Source organism: Peromyscus eremicus, chromosome 4 (genome assembly GCF_949786415.1).
Source record: "Peromyscus eremicus chromosome 4, PerEre_H2_v1, whole genome shotgun sequence".
NCBI classification, from domain to species: Eukaryota; Metazoa; Chordata; class Mammalia; order Rodentia; family Cricetidae; genus Peromyscus; species Peromyscus eremicus.
The window spans coordinates 11,675,697-11,687,787 of record NC_081419.1 but is presented as its reverse complement, the minus strand read 5'-3'; the positions used below and the strand labels follow the sequence as shown (position 1 = coordinate 11,687,787).

General features: G+C 46.7%; 1 protein-coding gene across 6 annotated transcripts in view; it reads left to right on the top strand.

The window, feature by feature from the left end:
- The window catches only part of Dennd1a (DENN domain containing 1A), a 502,935-nt gene that overhangs the window by 427,688 nt on the left and 63,156 nt on the right, over positions 1–12,091 (top strand). The window lies entirely within an intron of this gene.

The window sequence follows — 12,091 nt, the reverse complement described above, 5'->3', positions numbered from 1 at the left end:
TACATACATACATACATACATACACATAAAATAGAAAAAAATTAAATTTTTTAAAAAGTGACTTTACACAATGAAAATTATCAGTGAGGGCATGTAGGGTCTGGAGGGGGGTAGAGCTGGCATTTTTTGGCCCAGCAAATAGCTGCCCATCTGCTCTCTGTCAGAATATGTTAGGAGTGCATCTGGATTGCTGCCCCAGAGCCTCAGCTCCGGGCAGGTCATGTGGTCGTCTCCACGACAACTCCAGGAATGCTGAAAACTGCTGCACTTGGAGCCAGATGCTGCTCTGCACATGTGGTCTAATTAGCCGGGGTTCCCTGCCTCCTCCGCCGCCCACCCCTCCCAGCATACACCACCTCCTCTTTTCCCTGCCTTCCTCCTTCCCTAGCCTTCCTCACAGCCTCTGGCTGCCTGTACACTCTCTTGGCCACTTCTTCAAGCATCCCTCTTATCCTGGTACTGTGCGGGGAGCTAGAGATTTTCAGGGGAATCAGACACCTAGGGGCTAGGGGGACTGACAGACAGGTAGGCAAGGCCATGACTAGCCACAAATGCTCTTGCAGTGAAGAGCTTGGGTGCTCAGGACCCACAAGAGGTCCAGCAAAGGCCATGGCAAATGTCCCCAGTCAGCTAGATCTTTGAGTTAGGCCTTGAATGGCATAAAGAACTCCCCAGCAGACGTAGCACATGAAAGAGCAGAAGTCAGTGGAACCCTCTGGAGAACTGTAATTTGCTCTGGTTACTGGACCACAGGGTACTTAGGGAATGAGGAGCTATGGTTGGCAATCAGGCTTCTCTCCACGTCTAAACTTCACTTGGTTCTGCAGGCACTGGTTGTTGGCTGTTGGCTCTGAGTAAACAAAGGTTTACTCAGGAAGTTCCTGCAAATTCTACCTAGGACTCTTTCCCAAGCTGGTGGGAAATGCTTGGGAAAAAGTAGTCAGAACATGCTGAGAAGTGACCTTTTTGTGTCTTCTGAGGAGCTAGCATGCACCATCGTGACTCACCAACTCTCAAGAAAGTGTACCTAGTGAGGGAGGGGCCAAGTAGCATCTCCCTCACTCACCTGTGCATGATGTGCTTGCACAGCCCAGACCCCAGCTCCTGCTCTTCCTGCCCTACCCACTCTCTGTTCACACCCTTTCATCCTACTCCACTTAGCCCATCCCTGCCCCTCCCTCTGTGGTGCTTTGCTTTTATACTACCTCCTACCCGTATGGCCCCTCCCCCTGCTTTCCAGGAGGATCATCTTGATCACAGGTATCGGTTGAAGGGAGAGCGCTGGAGTTCCTACTTCTGATGTGATTCCCAACCTCAAAAGAGAGTCATGAAGGACATTACTGGCCCCTTGCATATGCTTGTAGGCAATAGCACTTTGACAAACATGGCATTTAAGACCTTAGATGTGAAGTAAAGAATCTCTTCCTTGTACACCTGAGGAAACAGGCTTAGAGAGGCTCTCTTGCTTCTCTCCTGGAGTTCTGGGCTGCACTGAGCCCTTCTGAGGTTGAGACCCCAGGTCAGCCAAACCCAGCACCCAGAAACACTGGACTCATTGAACTAGGTAGTAACTGTAGTACACAGAGAAGGGCAGCTTCATTTGGAGGATTATTGGCAGTCACTTGGAGTCCCCAGAAACCCAGAAGAAAGCCCTGTCTGGGCAAATGAGCCTGTTCTGAGAGTTCTGCAGTGCCATGGGAGAAATCCTGGGCCTGTAGCTCCTCCTATTCTGTAGGCCTATACCAGGCACACCTTCTTTCTCTGAAGGGTGGGGGTGAAGAGCCTGTCTCCATAGGGCTGTCACAAGAAGCCAGTCTTCGACCAAGGCTCATTATGGGGCCCAAAGCAGGCTTACACTCCAAGCAGCTTTTGTGATAGTCCCTTTTTCCCTGGCTCTTGTTTATTTAGTCTTGCTTCCAGAACCTGTCATATGCTGGGTATAGATTGTACATATTACATGCATGGAGTCAGCTCCCTGCAGTAGAATCAATGTGTGCAACAGGCAGAGAATGCCAGAACTTAGGAGTTGTGCCCTCAGCTAAGCACTCGCATGGATCACTTATAATCCTCACAAAGCTGGGAAGCAGGGTCTCCCATCTCAGAGGACTTAGGAGCCCACCTTGAGTTCCAGACCCCATGGGTGGTGGGATCCTGCACTCTGTCTCTAATTTCTTCCGTTCCTGCATCTGCACAAAGTGCTGATGTGTTCTATTTCTCTGTGGAGCCAGGAAAGACTTCACAGAGAGCCACCCCCTCAATGTGTAGAAACAACACGTGTCAGTGTTAGAAACTTCCTTGAAGAGTTTCCAGCCACCCAACTTTACAGAGAAAGAAACTGAGACCTAAGCAAGGAAAGGAAGCGAGGCCATCTCAGGTGTGGCTCCCATGGTCTTTACACTTTACAGCGCTGCTGTTTGTTCACAGCCAGACGCTTCCTGCTTCCTAGGCACCAGGCAACACTAGACTGAGAACATCCAAGAGAGGGTGACAATGAATGAAGGAGCCGGGGGGTAACAGGCAAGCCCTGTGATTCAGACTGTGGACACTGTTGTAACAGCCCCTCCAAGGCCTTTGTCACCAAGGGACAAGTGCTGCTCCTTGCACAACTTGGGAGGGCTTCTTTTGTTTATTTGCCATGTCCCTTTGCCTTTTCATATGTGAGCTGCTGCAGATTTGCATGACTACAGCCAGCACTGGCTGCTCTATTGATCTTCTCTCCCAGAGACCCATGAGGCCCTCAAACCTATCATTTCTTTAGTAGGCTTTCTCAAACTATGCTTTTCCCACCCTGCCAGGACAGACCTTCATCTCTAGCCTGTGTAAGGAAGCATTAAAATGAAATGGTCACTGTGTTATCCCAGATCTGGCTCCCAATGACCCTGAGTTGACTCTGTCTCTGCCTGGGAGTTCCAGCCACTAAGTACTTGATCCTGAGATCCCTGTGTGTCCCATTTGGTTCTTACCCTGGGAGAGAGCTATCACTTTGCTGCAGCAATGAGCCACCTTAATCCATATAATGACTCTGCCACTCAGAGCACCAGATAGAAACTGCTGTTTGCACTGTATCAGTGAGAAGTTAGAGGCTCCAGGAGGTGAACAGCTACATCAGGCATAGTGGAGCCATAGCCTATTTAGCATTGCTCCCTATAATCTACCTCTTTGGATTGCCTCTAGAGCAGCTCCAACTGACAGCTAGGTGACAAATATAATCCTATGATTATGTCTCTTAATGCAAGAGAAATAATGTTACATGAGCCTAGATCAAGGTAGATTTTTGACTCTAAACACTGGCCATGCCACTGCCCAACTCAGTGACTTCAGACAGGTAACCTCACCTAGCAGAGCCTTCATTTCCTTAACTGTGAAGTGGAGGTGATCATAAAACTTACCTCACAGGTTACCACAGAAAATAAGCAGGATAATGCATGTAAAACCAGCCACACTGGTGGAGTGCTCAGCAAGCGGTGGTTGGTTTTAATCACTGCACCTGCTTTCCTCCAAGAGCAGCGATTCCATCTGCATGTCTTAGGGGAGGGAAATCTTGAGCTAGTATGCACGAAGAACAACTTCATTGTGTCTCCTCGGCTTCCACAGGCCTCCCTGCTCATCTGCGTTCCTGTGCTAATCAGAATTTCCTGACTTCTCCCTGTTTGTCTCCGTTAAGGAAGGGGCTCCTGGCACAGATGAGCTGAGGCGTGGGCTGACGCTCCTGTGATTTGAATGTCTTTACTATAATCTAGTGAGTGTGTGCAGGGAGCCTCTGTCAATACTGGAGCTGTGGCCAGAATGGGCAAATACCAGCAGCCCAGCCATCTCTGGCCCACAAATCATCCGAGGAGCTCTGGTTGAGCGCTCACATTTGCCCTAACTTAAAATCATCCGAATAGCAAGGCAGCTTCACAAGGAGACATTGATTCTTTGTTTAAGGCTTATTTACAGGAATGAGAGTCAGCCCCCTACATACCTCAGCTACTCCACATTTGCTGCAGAAAGCTATCTTGATTCTGTTATTCAAAGGATGGCTTGGTCCAGCCCTGTCAGGGTCATCTGATTGCCTGTGCAGTGATCCTCCTTCCTACGTCCACCTCATGATCCCATTGTGTGCAGTGCTTGGACTTGGGCCTGAGAGTCATTAGACTGGAGATCCCTGAGACTTTGGGCTAATGGCTTCTCCATGTGGGTGTCCCTTCTTCATGAGATGGGAATGATAAGTGAAGGCCTTGGCGAGGGTGGGACATGCTGGCTGGCAAAGATGAGACCTCAACATAAGTCCCTTCTCTCTATGCTCACACTGCCAGTGTTATGGCAAGGGGACCCACTGCCACCTTTCTTTTGTCCCTGTGTTCCAGTAAATGAGGATTTGGGAGCTATGCTACACACGATGGGGAAGTCACATTGGTCCCTTGGCAGCTACCCAGCTGACCTGTGAGGAGTGGCCTTCAGACAAGCACAGCCTGTCTTTCTAGCCTTAGGAGGGCTGTTGAAGCCCCAGCAGGGAATTTGGAAGTATTTCAATGAAGTGCAACCAGGATGATGACTAGAGCTAGATTCTCCAGCTTTCTTAGGTTTCAGACAATGACTGTTGATTGGTCTAGGCTGGTTGCTCTCACCTCTGCCAGTAGTTCTCAGCCTCTACACTGGAGGTAGTTTGTAAAGTTGTGGGATTGGGAAGTTATAAGCACCCCAGGTGATTATTAAGGTTGAGACTGATTGACCTGCAGGATTCCACCTATCCCTGCCTGGTCCCCAGCAATCCCATGAGGCAGGTAATTATGCCTGCGTTAAAGATGATGGCTAGTTGTAATACATGGGGGCAGCAAGAACACAGCTGGGCCAGGAACCAACTGTGTGTCACACTCTCCCATCCGCCTCTCTGGAGCAGAAGCACAGCTGGTTATCTAGGAGCTTGCAGTGGGCTGGGAAAGCATGCCTGCCCATGGAGAGTGTTTGTGGAGACACTGGGAAAGAACTGGAGCGGCTTTACCTGAGTACCTAGCAAGGTTTTCTGAGGAAAGTGACATAATTGAAGCCCAGAGGCTATGGAAGAGGATAGATGACTGTGGAAGAGGGAAATTAGGTGTCACTAACCAGGGAAAGGAAGCTGTAGAAGGCACAAGAATCTTGAGTGTGTGCTCGGCAGTTCAGAAACCCAAAAACCTAGCTAAGATCCTTCAGCTAAGGTCCTAAGTCAGGGAGGCAGAGCCACCTACCAAGGGCTTAACCTAGAAGAGATGGGGCGGGTGAGGGCAGGAATGATCTCGATAGCCTGTGTACCTTATGCAGTCACACAAGGCTTGTGCTCACTTTGATAATCTGCCATCATATTATAATTCTTAAGACTTTCCCTGTGAATGTGTGCTTTGTGTGAAGTCCCATGGGACAGTGGGGACAGCAAAGGAGCTAAGCATAGCCATCACAGTCCTGTAACATCACCATGCCACATAGCACACATGATATGTGAGATCAGCAAGACTCGAAGCATGTACTAAGTAAATATAGAAAGGTCTCCAGTGGAGTAAGTGGTACCATCAGCGATGGCCACACTCTGGTTAGAACCAGAACTTGCTCCAAGCACAGCAAGAGGACTGGTTTCTCAGTGCTGTGAGTGACTCAGGATGATAGGAAAAGAAATGATAGGAAAGAAAGAGACAGAGCAATCATGGCCTCTCTTCCTTTCTGATCAGTAAGGCAGAAAATGTGTGGACTGTACCTATATCAAGAAATAAAATTAAAACAGTTGAGTTGCCGGGCGGTGGTGGCGCACGCCTTTAATCCCAGCACTCGGGAGGCAGAGGCAGGTGGATCTTTGTGAGTTCGAGGCCAGCCTGGTCTACAGAGCGAGATCCAGGAAAAGGCGCAAAGCTACACAGAGAAACCCTGTCTCAAAAAACCAAAAAAAAAAAAAAAAAAAAAAAAAAACAGTTGAGTTAATCTAGTACAGTATTTCCATTGACTGATGAGAGCATGGGAGCTGGAGAGATTGCCTGGTGGTTAAGTGTGTAATGCTCTTCCAAAGGACCCGAGTTCAGTTCCCAGCACCCACAGTCATGTGCACATACACATAATTAAAAATAAAATCTTTAAAAGAAAGAAACACAGGTGCATGTACCAGCTATGAACTATGATGCCCATCCAAGTTAGTATTTTTAAAACCAATATTACATGATGTAAAATTGAATGACAAAAATCATGCTAATAACTAAACATTGATTTCCTTCTTTACTTGGAATGTCAGTGTACTATTGTATACAAGCAAACGCCATGACAGATCTGGAAAGAAAGAGAAGGGGGAGTGGGAAGGGCAGAGAGGAAGGAATAGATTTTAACAGCATTTTTGTTTTCAAGAATGTTCATTTTACACTGGGTCCTGTTTGTCACAGGCAAGACCAATCTGCTCTTAAGAAGGACCATTATCTGTGGGAAACCCACTGTGGAAGCATCCATCTGTGCTCATCTGTTTTAACCTTCACAATGACACTGTAAGGTAGCACTGTTACCACCAGTGAAGGAAGGCAGATTGAGTTGCCAGAGATTAACATGGCTGCCATTCAGGTCAGGGTTCAAGGACAGGCCTTTTAACTCCAGGACATGTTCACTCTTAACCAGGTTGAGTTGCCTTACAGAGACTAAAGTTCTAAGTTTTTGTGACGGTTTCTTTAGCAAAAGCAACCCCAGTCCTCTGGTATACCGGGTGCCACTCCACACTGCAGTTGTCTGTTCCCTGAACTTGGCAGGACTCCTCTGAAATAGCTGGCTTTCTGTTAGGGAAATGTTCAAGCCAATACCAAATAAGCAAACTTTGTACCCTGACATGTTCTGCTGATTTTTTTAAATTGAAATTAAGAAGTTTTTCATAAAATTTCCCATCTTAACCATTTCATACATGCAGTCCCATGCCCTTCAATACATTTACAAGAGTGTGCAACCATATCCATCTCCCAAACTTGGTCATCTTGTAAATCTGAAACACTGTACCCATTGAACAGCTCCTCAGCTGCCCCTGTACCCATTGAACAGCTCCTCAGCTGCCCCTGTACCCATTGAACAGCTTCTCAGCTGCCCCGGCCCCAGAAGCTGTCATTCTACTCTTCTCTCTATGAATTTGATCACTCATAGTTACCACTCTTCTTGATTGCCTTGTTTCACTTAACATAGTGTCATCAAGGGGCATCCATGCTGTATCATATCTCCGATTCCTTTGTAGGGCATGTGTAACATATGTAAATACTGAATGTTGGCTCAACAGGTGAAGTACTGCTGCACAAGCATGAGGACCTGAGTTCCGGTTCCCAGCACCTACATAAAAATGGGGCCTGACTACATCCCTGTCATCCCAGGGCTGAGAGGAGATACAGCAGGACCTCAGAGCTTGCTGGCCAGCCATTGTAGTTGAAACAGCAAGCTACAGGTTTGATGAGAGACAGTATCTCAGAAAGTAAGGTGGAGAGGGGCCAGCAAGATGGCTAAGCAGGTAAAGGCATTTGCCACCAAGGCTGATTATCTGGTTTCAGTCCCCAGGACCCACATAGTAGAAGGAGAGAAACAACTCCCACAGGTTGTCTACTGACCTACACACACTTTTGCACATACTCACTTCTCCTGCACACATTCACAAATACAATTTTTTTTTTTAATTTTAAAGCTACTTTAAAAATAAAGCGAGGAGTCAGACAGTGGTGGCACACACCTTTAATCACAGCACTCGGGAGGCAGAGCCAGGCGAATCTCTGTGAGTTCAAGGCCAGCCTGGGCTACAGAGAGAGATTCAGAACAGGCACCAAAACTACACAGAGAAACCCTGTCTCGAAAAACCAAAATAAATAAATAAAGTGAAGAGTTATTGAGGGAGATGTCTGATATCAACCTTCTACGCCTTCACACACACAGAAGCACTGCCCCCTACCCCCACAACCCACACAAAGAGCGTTGCCATGGACAGAATATTCTCCCATTCTTATATGGTCTATACCTTCATCTACTTCCCACCCTGTACCTGGTATTTTTGTTTCATTTTGTTTTGATTTGTTTTTGTTTTTTTGAGACGGGTTTCTCTGTGTAGCTTTGGAGCCTGTCCTGGAACTTGCTCTGTAGCCCAGGCTGGCCTTGAACTCACAGAGATCCTCCTGGCTCTGCCTCCCAAGTGCTGGGATTAAAGGCATGAGCCACCACCACCCAGCTTGTACCTGGTATTTTTATTATCTGTATTTTATATTTTTATTCTTATTACACAGAACCCAGCTTATGAGAGCTATTTTTTAAATGTTTGAATATCTAGATGAATCTTCCAAAAAATAATGGGTTTTTTATTTTAAAAGATTTTAATTTTAAAAGTCTATAAAGAGGAGACTGCTCCTCTTATCTTATAATCATATAGTAAAACTAGGATTTGATAACAATTAAATTTGTTAAGGAACAGAGGCATTAGAGTTAGCAGGACAAAGAAAGTTGTTTGAAGAGCCTGGTGGGGGTCGTGTTTTTACACCAGTACTGAAGATGCTATGTGGATGAAGCCATTATTTCTGAAAGACTCAAACCTTTGGAGTCACAGGCTTCACCTGCTGACAAAGATTCAACTCATTAGTGATGGAGTTTTCGATTGATTCCATATGTCGAGAAGACAATCCAAGAGGGAAAACAGAGTCCTTGATGGGGTTGAGCAGCTGTATTTTACTGTCCTTGGGGTCATAGATGGAAAACTCTCTACTAATGCCATCCAAGTACAAATGCTCATGGCCTGACTCCCCAAAGTTAACATTGCCATCAGCAGGTTGCCCCAGCACCTAGAATGTCACCTAAGAAGACAAAAGGTTTAATCAATCAAAGAAGAGAACTAAACCAGAAGTGCTTGTAATTTTTGTAGAAGAGGGAATTAACAAGAGACTGTTTTATAATTTATTGAAGAGTGGAGCAGTGGTAGCCACGACAGTTGTAGGACACAGGTATGCAAAGCGAAGGGGAAGAACTCCGTGTGTTTACCCTTGTCCTGTGGAAGGAGCCTTCACTGAGTCCTGCTTATCTCCCAGAGGGGCTTGTGGTCTGAAGGGCTGAAGGTTCTGCATCCTGAAGGTTTGATAAAGAGACCCTCCTTGCTGTCCATCTGAGACATGTCTATGGCACATCTACAGGAGCCCACTTGTGAAGTGTGACCATTGTTGGTATCTTGGAAGGAGAGTCACTCCAGGGAATGAGCCCTCCGTGGTTGGCTCTGGGTGACTGTGCCATTACCTTTTAGCAGTATTTGCTTCCATTCCTGACACCACTGATGTTTTTTAAGATCTTTTCAGGGGAAAAAAAAAAAGCCCTCATTGTCACATTTCCCTGTGGGTTTCCCATCCATGCCTGTGGCCTTTTGTCAGTTTTTATGGCCTCTGATCCTGGAGGATATCACTACCAGTGAGTGGACAAGAAACCCAAAATATTCCTGTCTCCTGGAAGATGAGGCTCTCTCTGCTCTCCTGTAGCTAAACTCTGCTGTGGGCTAGCCTCACATACAAATTCAATTGTAACCTTTCTTGAATTCATCACTCTAATCAGGCATCCTCCTGGTGATGCTGGGCCAAGGCTCCAGGTACAAGTGGACAGCTCATGTGAGCAACTCTTTTAACACCCTCCACTCTGATCATAAGAATCACCCACCCCGAATGGTATCCCAGACTTCTTTACCAAGGCACGACAGGGTCTGTGCCACACCAAGGCCTCAGGTCCTGCGGCAGGAACCAAGGTTGAGCTCATTTTGTGATTGTGTAACTCACATCCCTGCACTTGTAACCAGGACCCAGGCTCTACACTGTCCCCAGGGAATGTGGAGATATGTTCAGCAGAGACTTGCCTTCACAGGCTCCTTGTCAAAGGTGACTCTGGGAAAGACTATTCTAACGCCCAGGGTAATGGTATCTGGTAGCACCAAGCAAGGGTGAGTGGTTGCCACACCCAGGCCTGAGTCAGAGAGAAAGAAAAGAAAGCAAGGACAGCTATGGACAACACAGCATGTGACCAGAAGGTGTGGAGGAGCAGACACAAAGGGACACAGAAGAACTGTCCAAAAGGGCTACTCACCTAGCCAAGGAGTTTCCTTCATCTCCCACGAGACCCTGGTATGTGTCACACATATGTGGTATGCAAAGTTATGCAAACAAGTGTATCTGCTCATAGGAAACACAGTAGAAAGGACACAAATCCAGTCATCACATAAAGGCAGCACCTGGGCAGCTGGACTCCTCAGTAGGATGCTGATGTGATTGATCTTTGGCCAGAATTGATAGGGACCAGAATGAATGAGATGGGACAGAGCATGAAGGCAAACCCCCACCACAGCAGTCTGGGCCTATGCCAAGGTCATGGGTGGTAAGCAGTGACTGAGTGTGTACAATCCCTCCCAGGCTGGACAGGAAGGACATTGGAAGTCTGGCAGGTCAGCTGTGGATCAGTGAGGCTCTGACAACCAAAAAAGGGAGACACTGATTTGAATGGAGATGTGGATCCATAACTGAGAGCAGGCAGTGAGAGTGAGTGCATGATGTGGATCGACAGGCATTAGAGGGCTAGTGAGGTTCTGGGCTGGTGGTATGTGTCAGAAGTTGTTAGTGTGTGTAAAATCCTAGAGCAAATGTGGCCCCAACAGTGAGGAGAAAGACTTGCAGAGGATGGAGTTCTGCCTGAACTTGGTTTGATAGGAAAGGGGCAATCCATGCCAAAGTGACATGAGCAGCTGCAGCTCCTTCCCCAGGGACTAGTGGCTTATTCCTCTCGTGTGCCACACAGTTTGCAGTTCGCGCCCTGCCTCGGCCACCAGGAAGCTCCAGAATAATTCTGTGACTTAAGTTCAGAAACTGAGAAGCAGCACATCCAGAACTGTTTCTTAATCATTTCACTATGTGTGCCTCTCAGCAATCATTTTCCTTATTTGTTGTCTCGGGTGCTTGCACAGAGTGCCTCAAATCCTTTGTGAAATAAGGGAGGGTTTAACTATAGAAAAATGCATTTTCCCATTCTCACATTCCCGGGCCATCCTTGCAGCCTGAGCAGTGAGGCTGCCCGGTATCTGAGTTAATATTGGCTAGATTGAAGCAAAAGGAATTCTTGGAACTTACAGGAGCCAGACAGTAAATTTAACATGTAACTCATTAAAACAGGATAAAAGCAGAGCTTCAAACATCTTTGTGGTTGCCACCAAGTCCGTGAAAGGAGGGAGTGCCCTATCACAGCTTGAGATGTAAAAGTGCAATCTTTCAGAACCAGGAATGCAAACCAAAATTAAAGACATGTCTGCACAAACAAGTGCTGAAAATGAGTTCAAAGAGAGTGAGGTGTTGACTATACAAGGCTGGGTGGTTTGTTTGTTTTAAAACTTAGGGCATCATTTTCTTGACTCAAAATGTAGTTTGTGGACAAAAACTTACTCATCAAATAGATTAAACACAAACTTTTGCAGGTGGCAAGTTTTATTTTTGATCAGCCAGTATTATGTAAATCATAACTTGCTATAGGTCAAGTTAGTGTGAGCTAGGCATGGCGGTACACACCGGTAATCCCAACATTTAGAAAGTTGAGGTAGGAGGCTCACAAGTTGAAGACCAGCCTGAACTGCATAGCAAGACCCTGTCTGGGAAAAAAAAAAAAAAAAAAGACAACAACAAAAACCAGCCAGGCAGCAGTGGTGCACACCTTTAGTCCTAGCACTAGGAGGCAGAGGCAGGTGGGTCTCAAGAGTTCAAGGCCAGCCTGGTCTACAGAATGAGTTCCAGTACAACCAGGGCTACACAGAGAAACTCTATCTCAAAAAACAAAAAAACAAGAACAACAAAAATAATAATTATTTGTAAATGAGTTTAAAACTATTTTCTGCAGTTGGTACCTGAGAAAAGGCCACCAAGCACCTCCATGCCCAGTGCCACCCTTACCCAGCTCTGAAAGGTTCAGCTCTGCCTTATCAGGGCCCCTTCAACACAAGGTGCTGACTGAGGTTCCACCCTAAACATTGAAGGAAAAGTTTGGAAATCATCACATTGGCAGGCACAGCACTAGCTTGGTACAGGTTGTGATCATCAGTAATAGGGAAGGGGGTGAGTAGAGCTGCACAGCTGACCTTGGC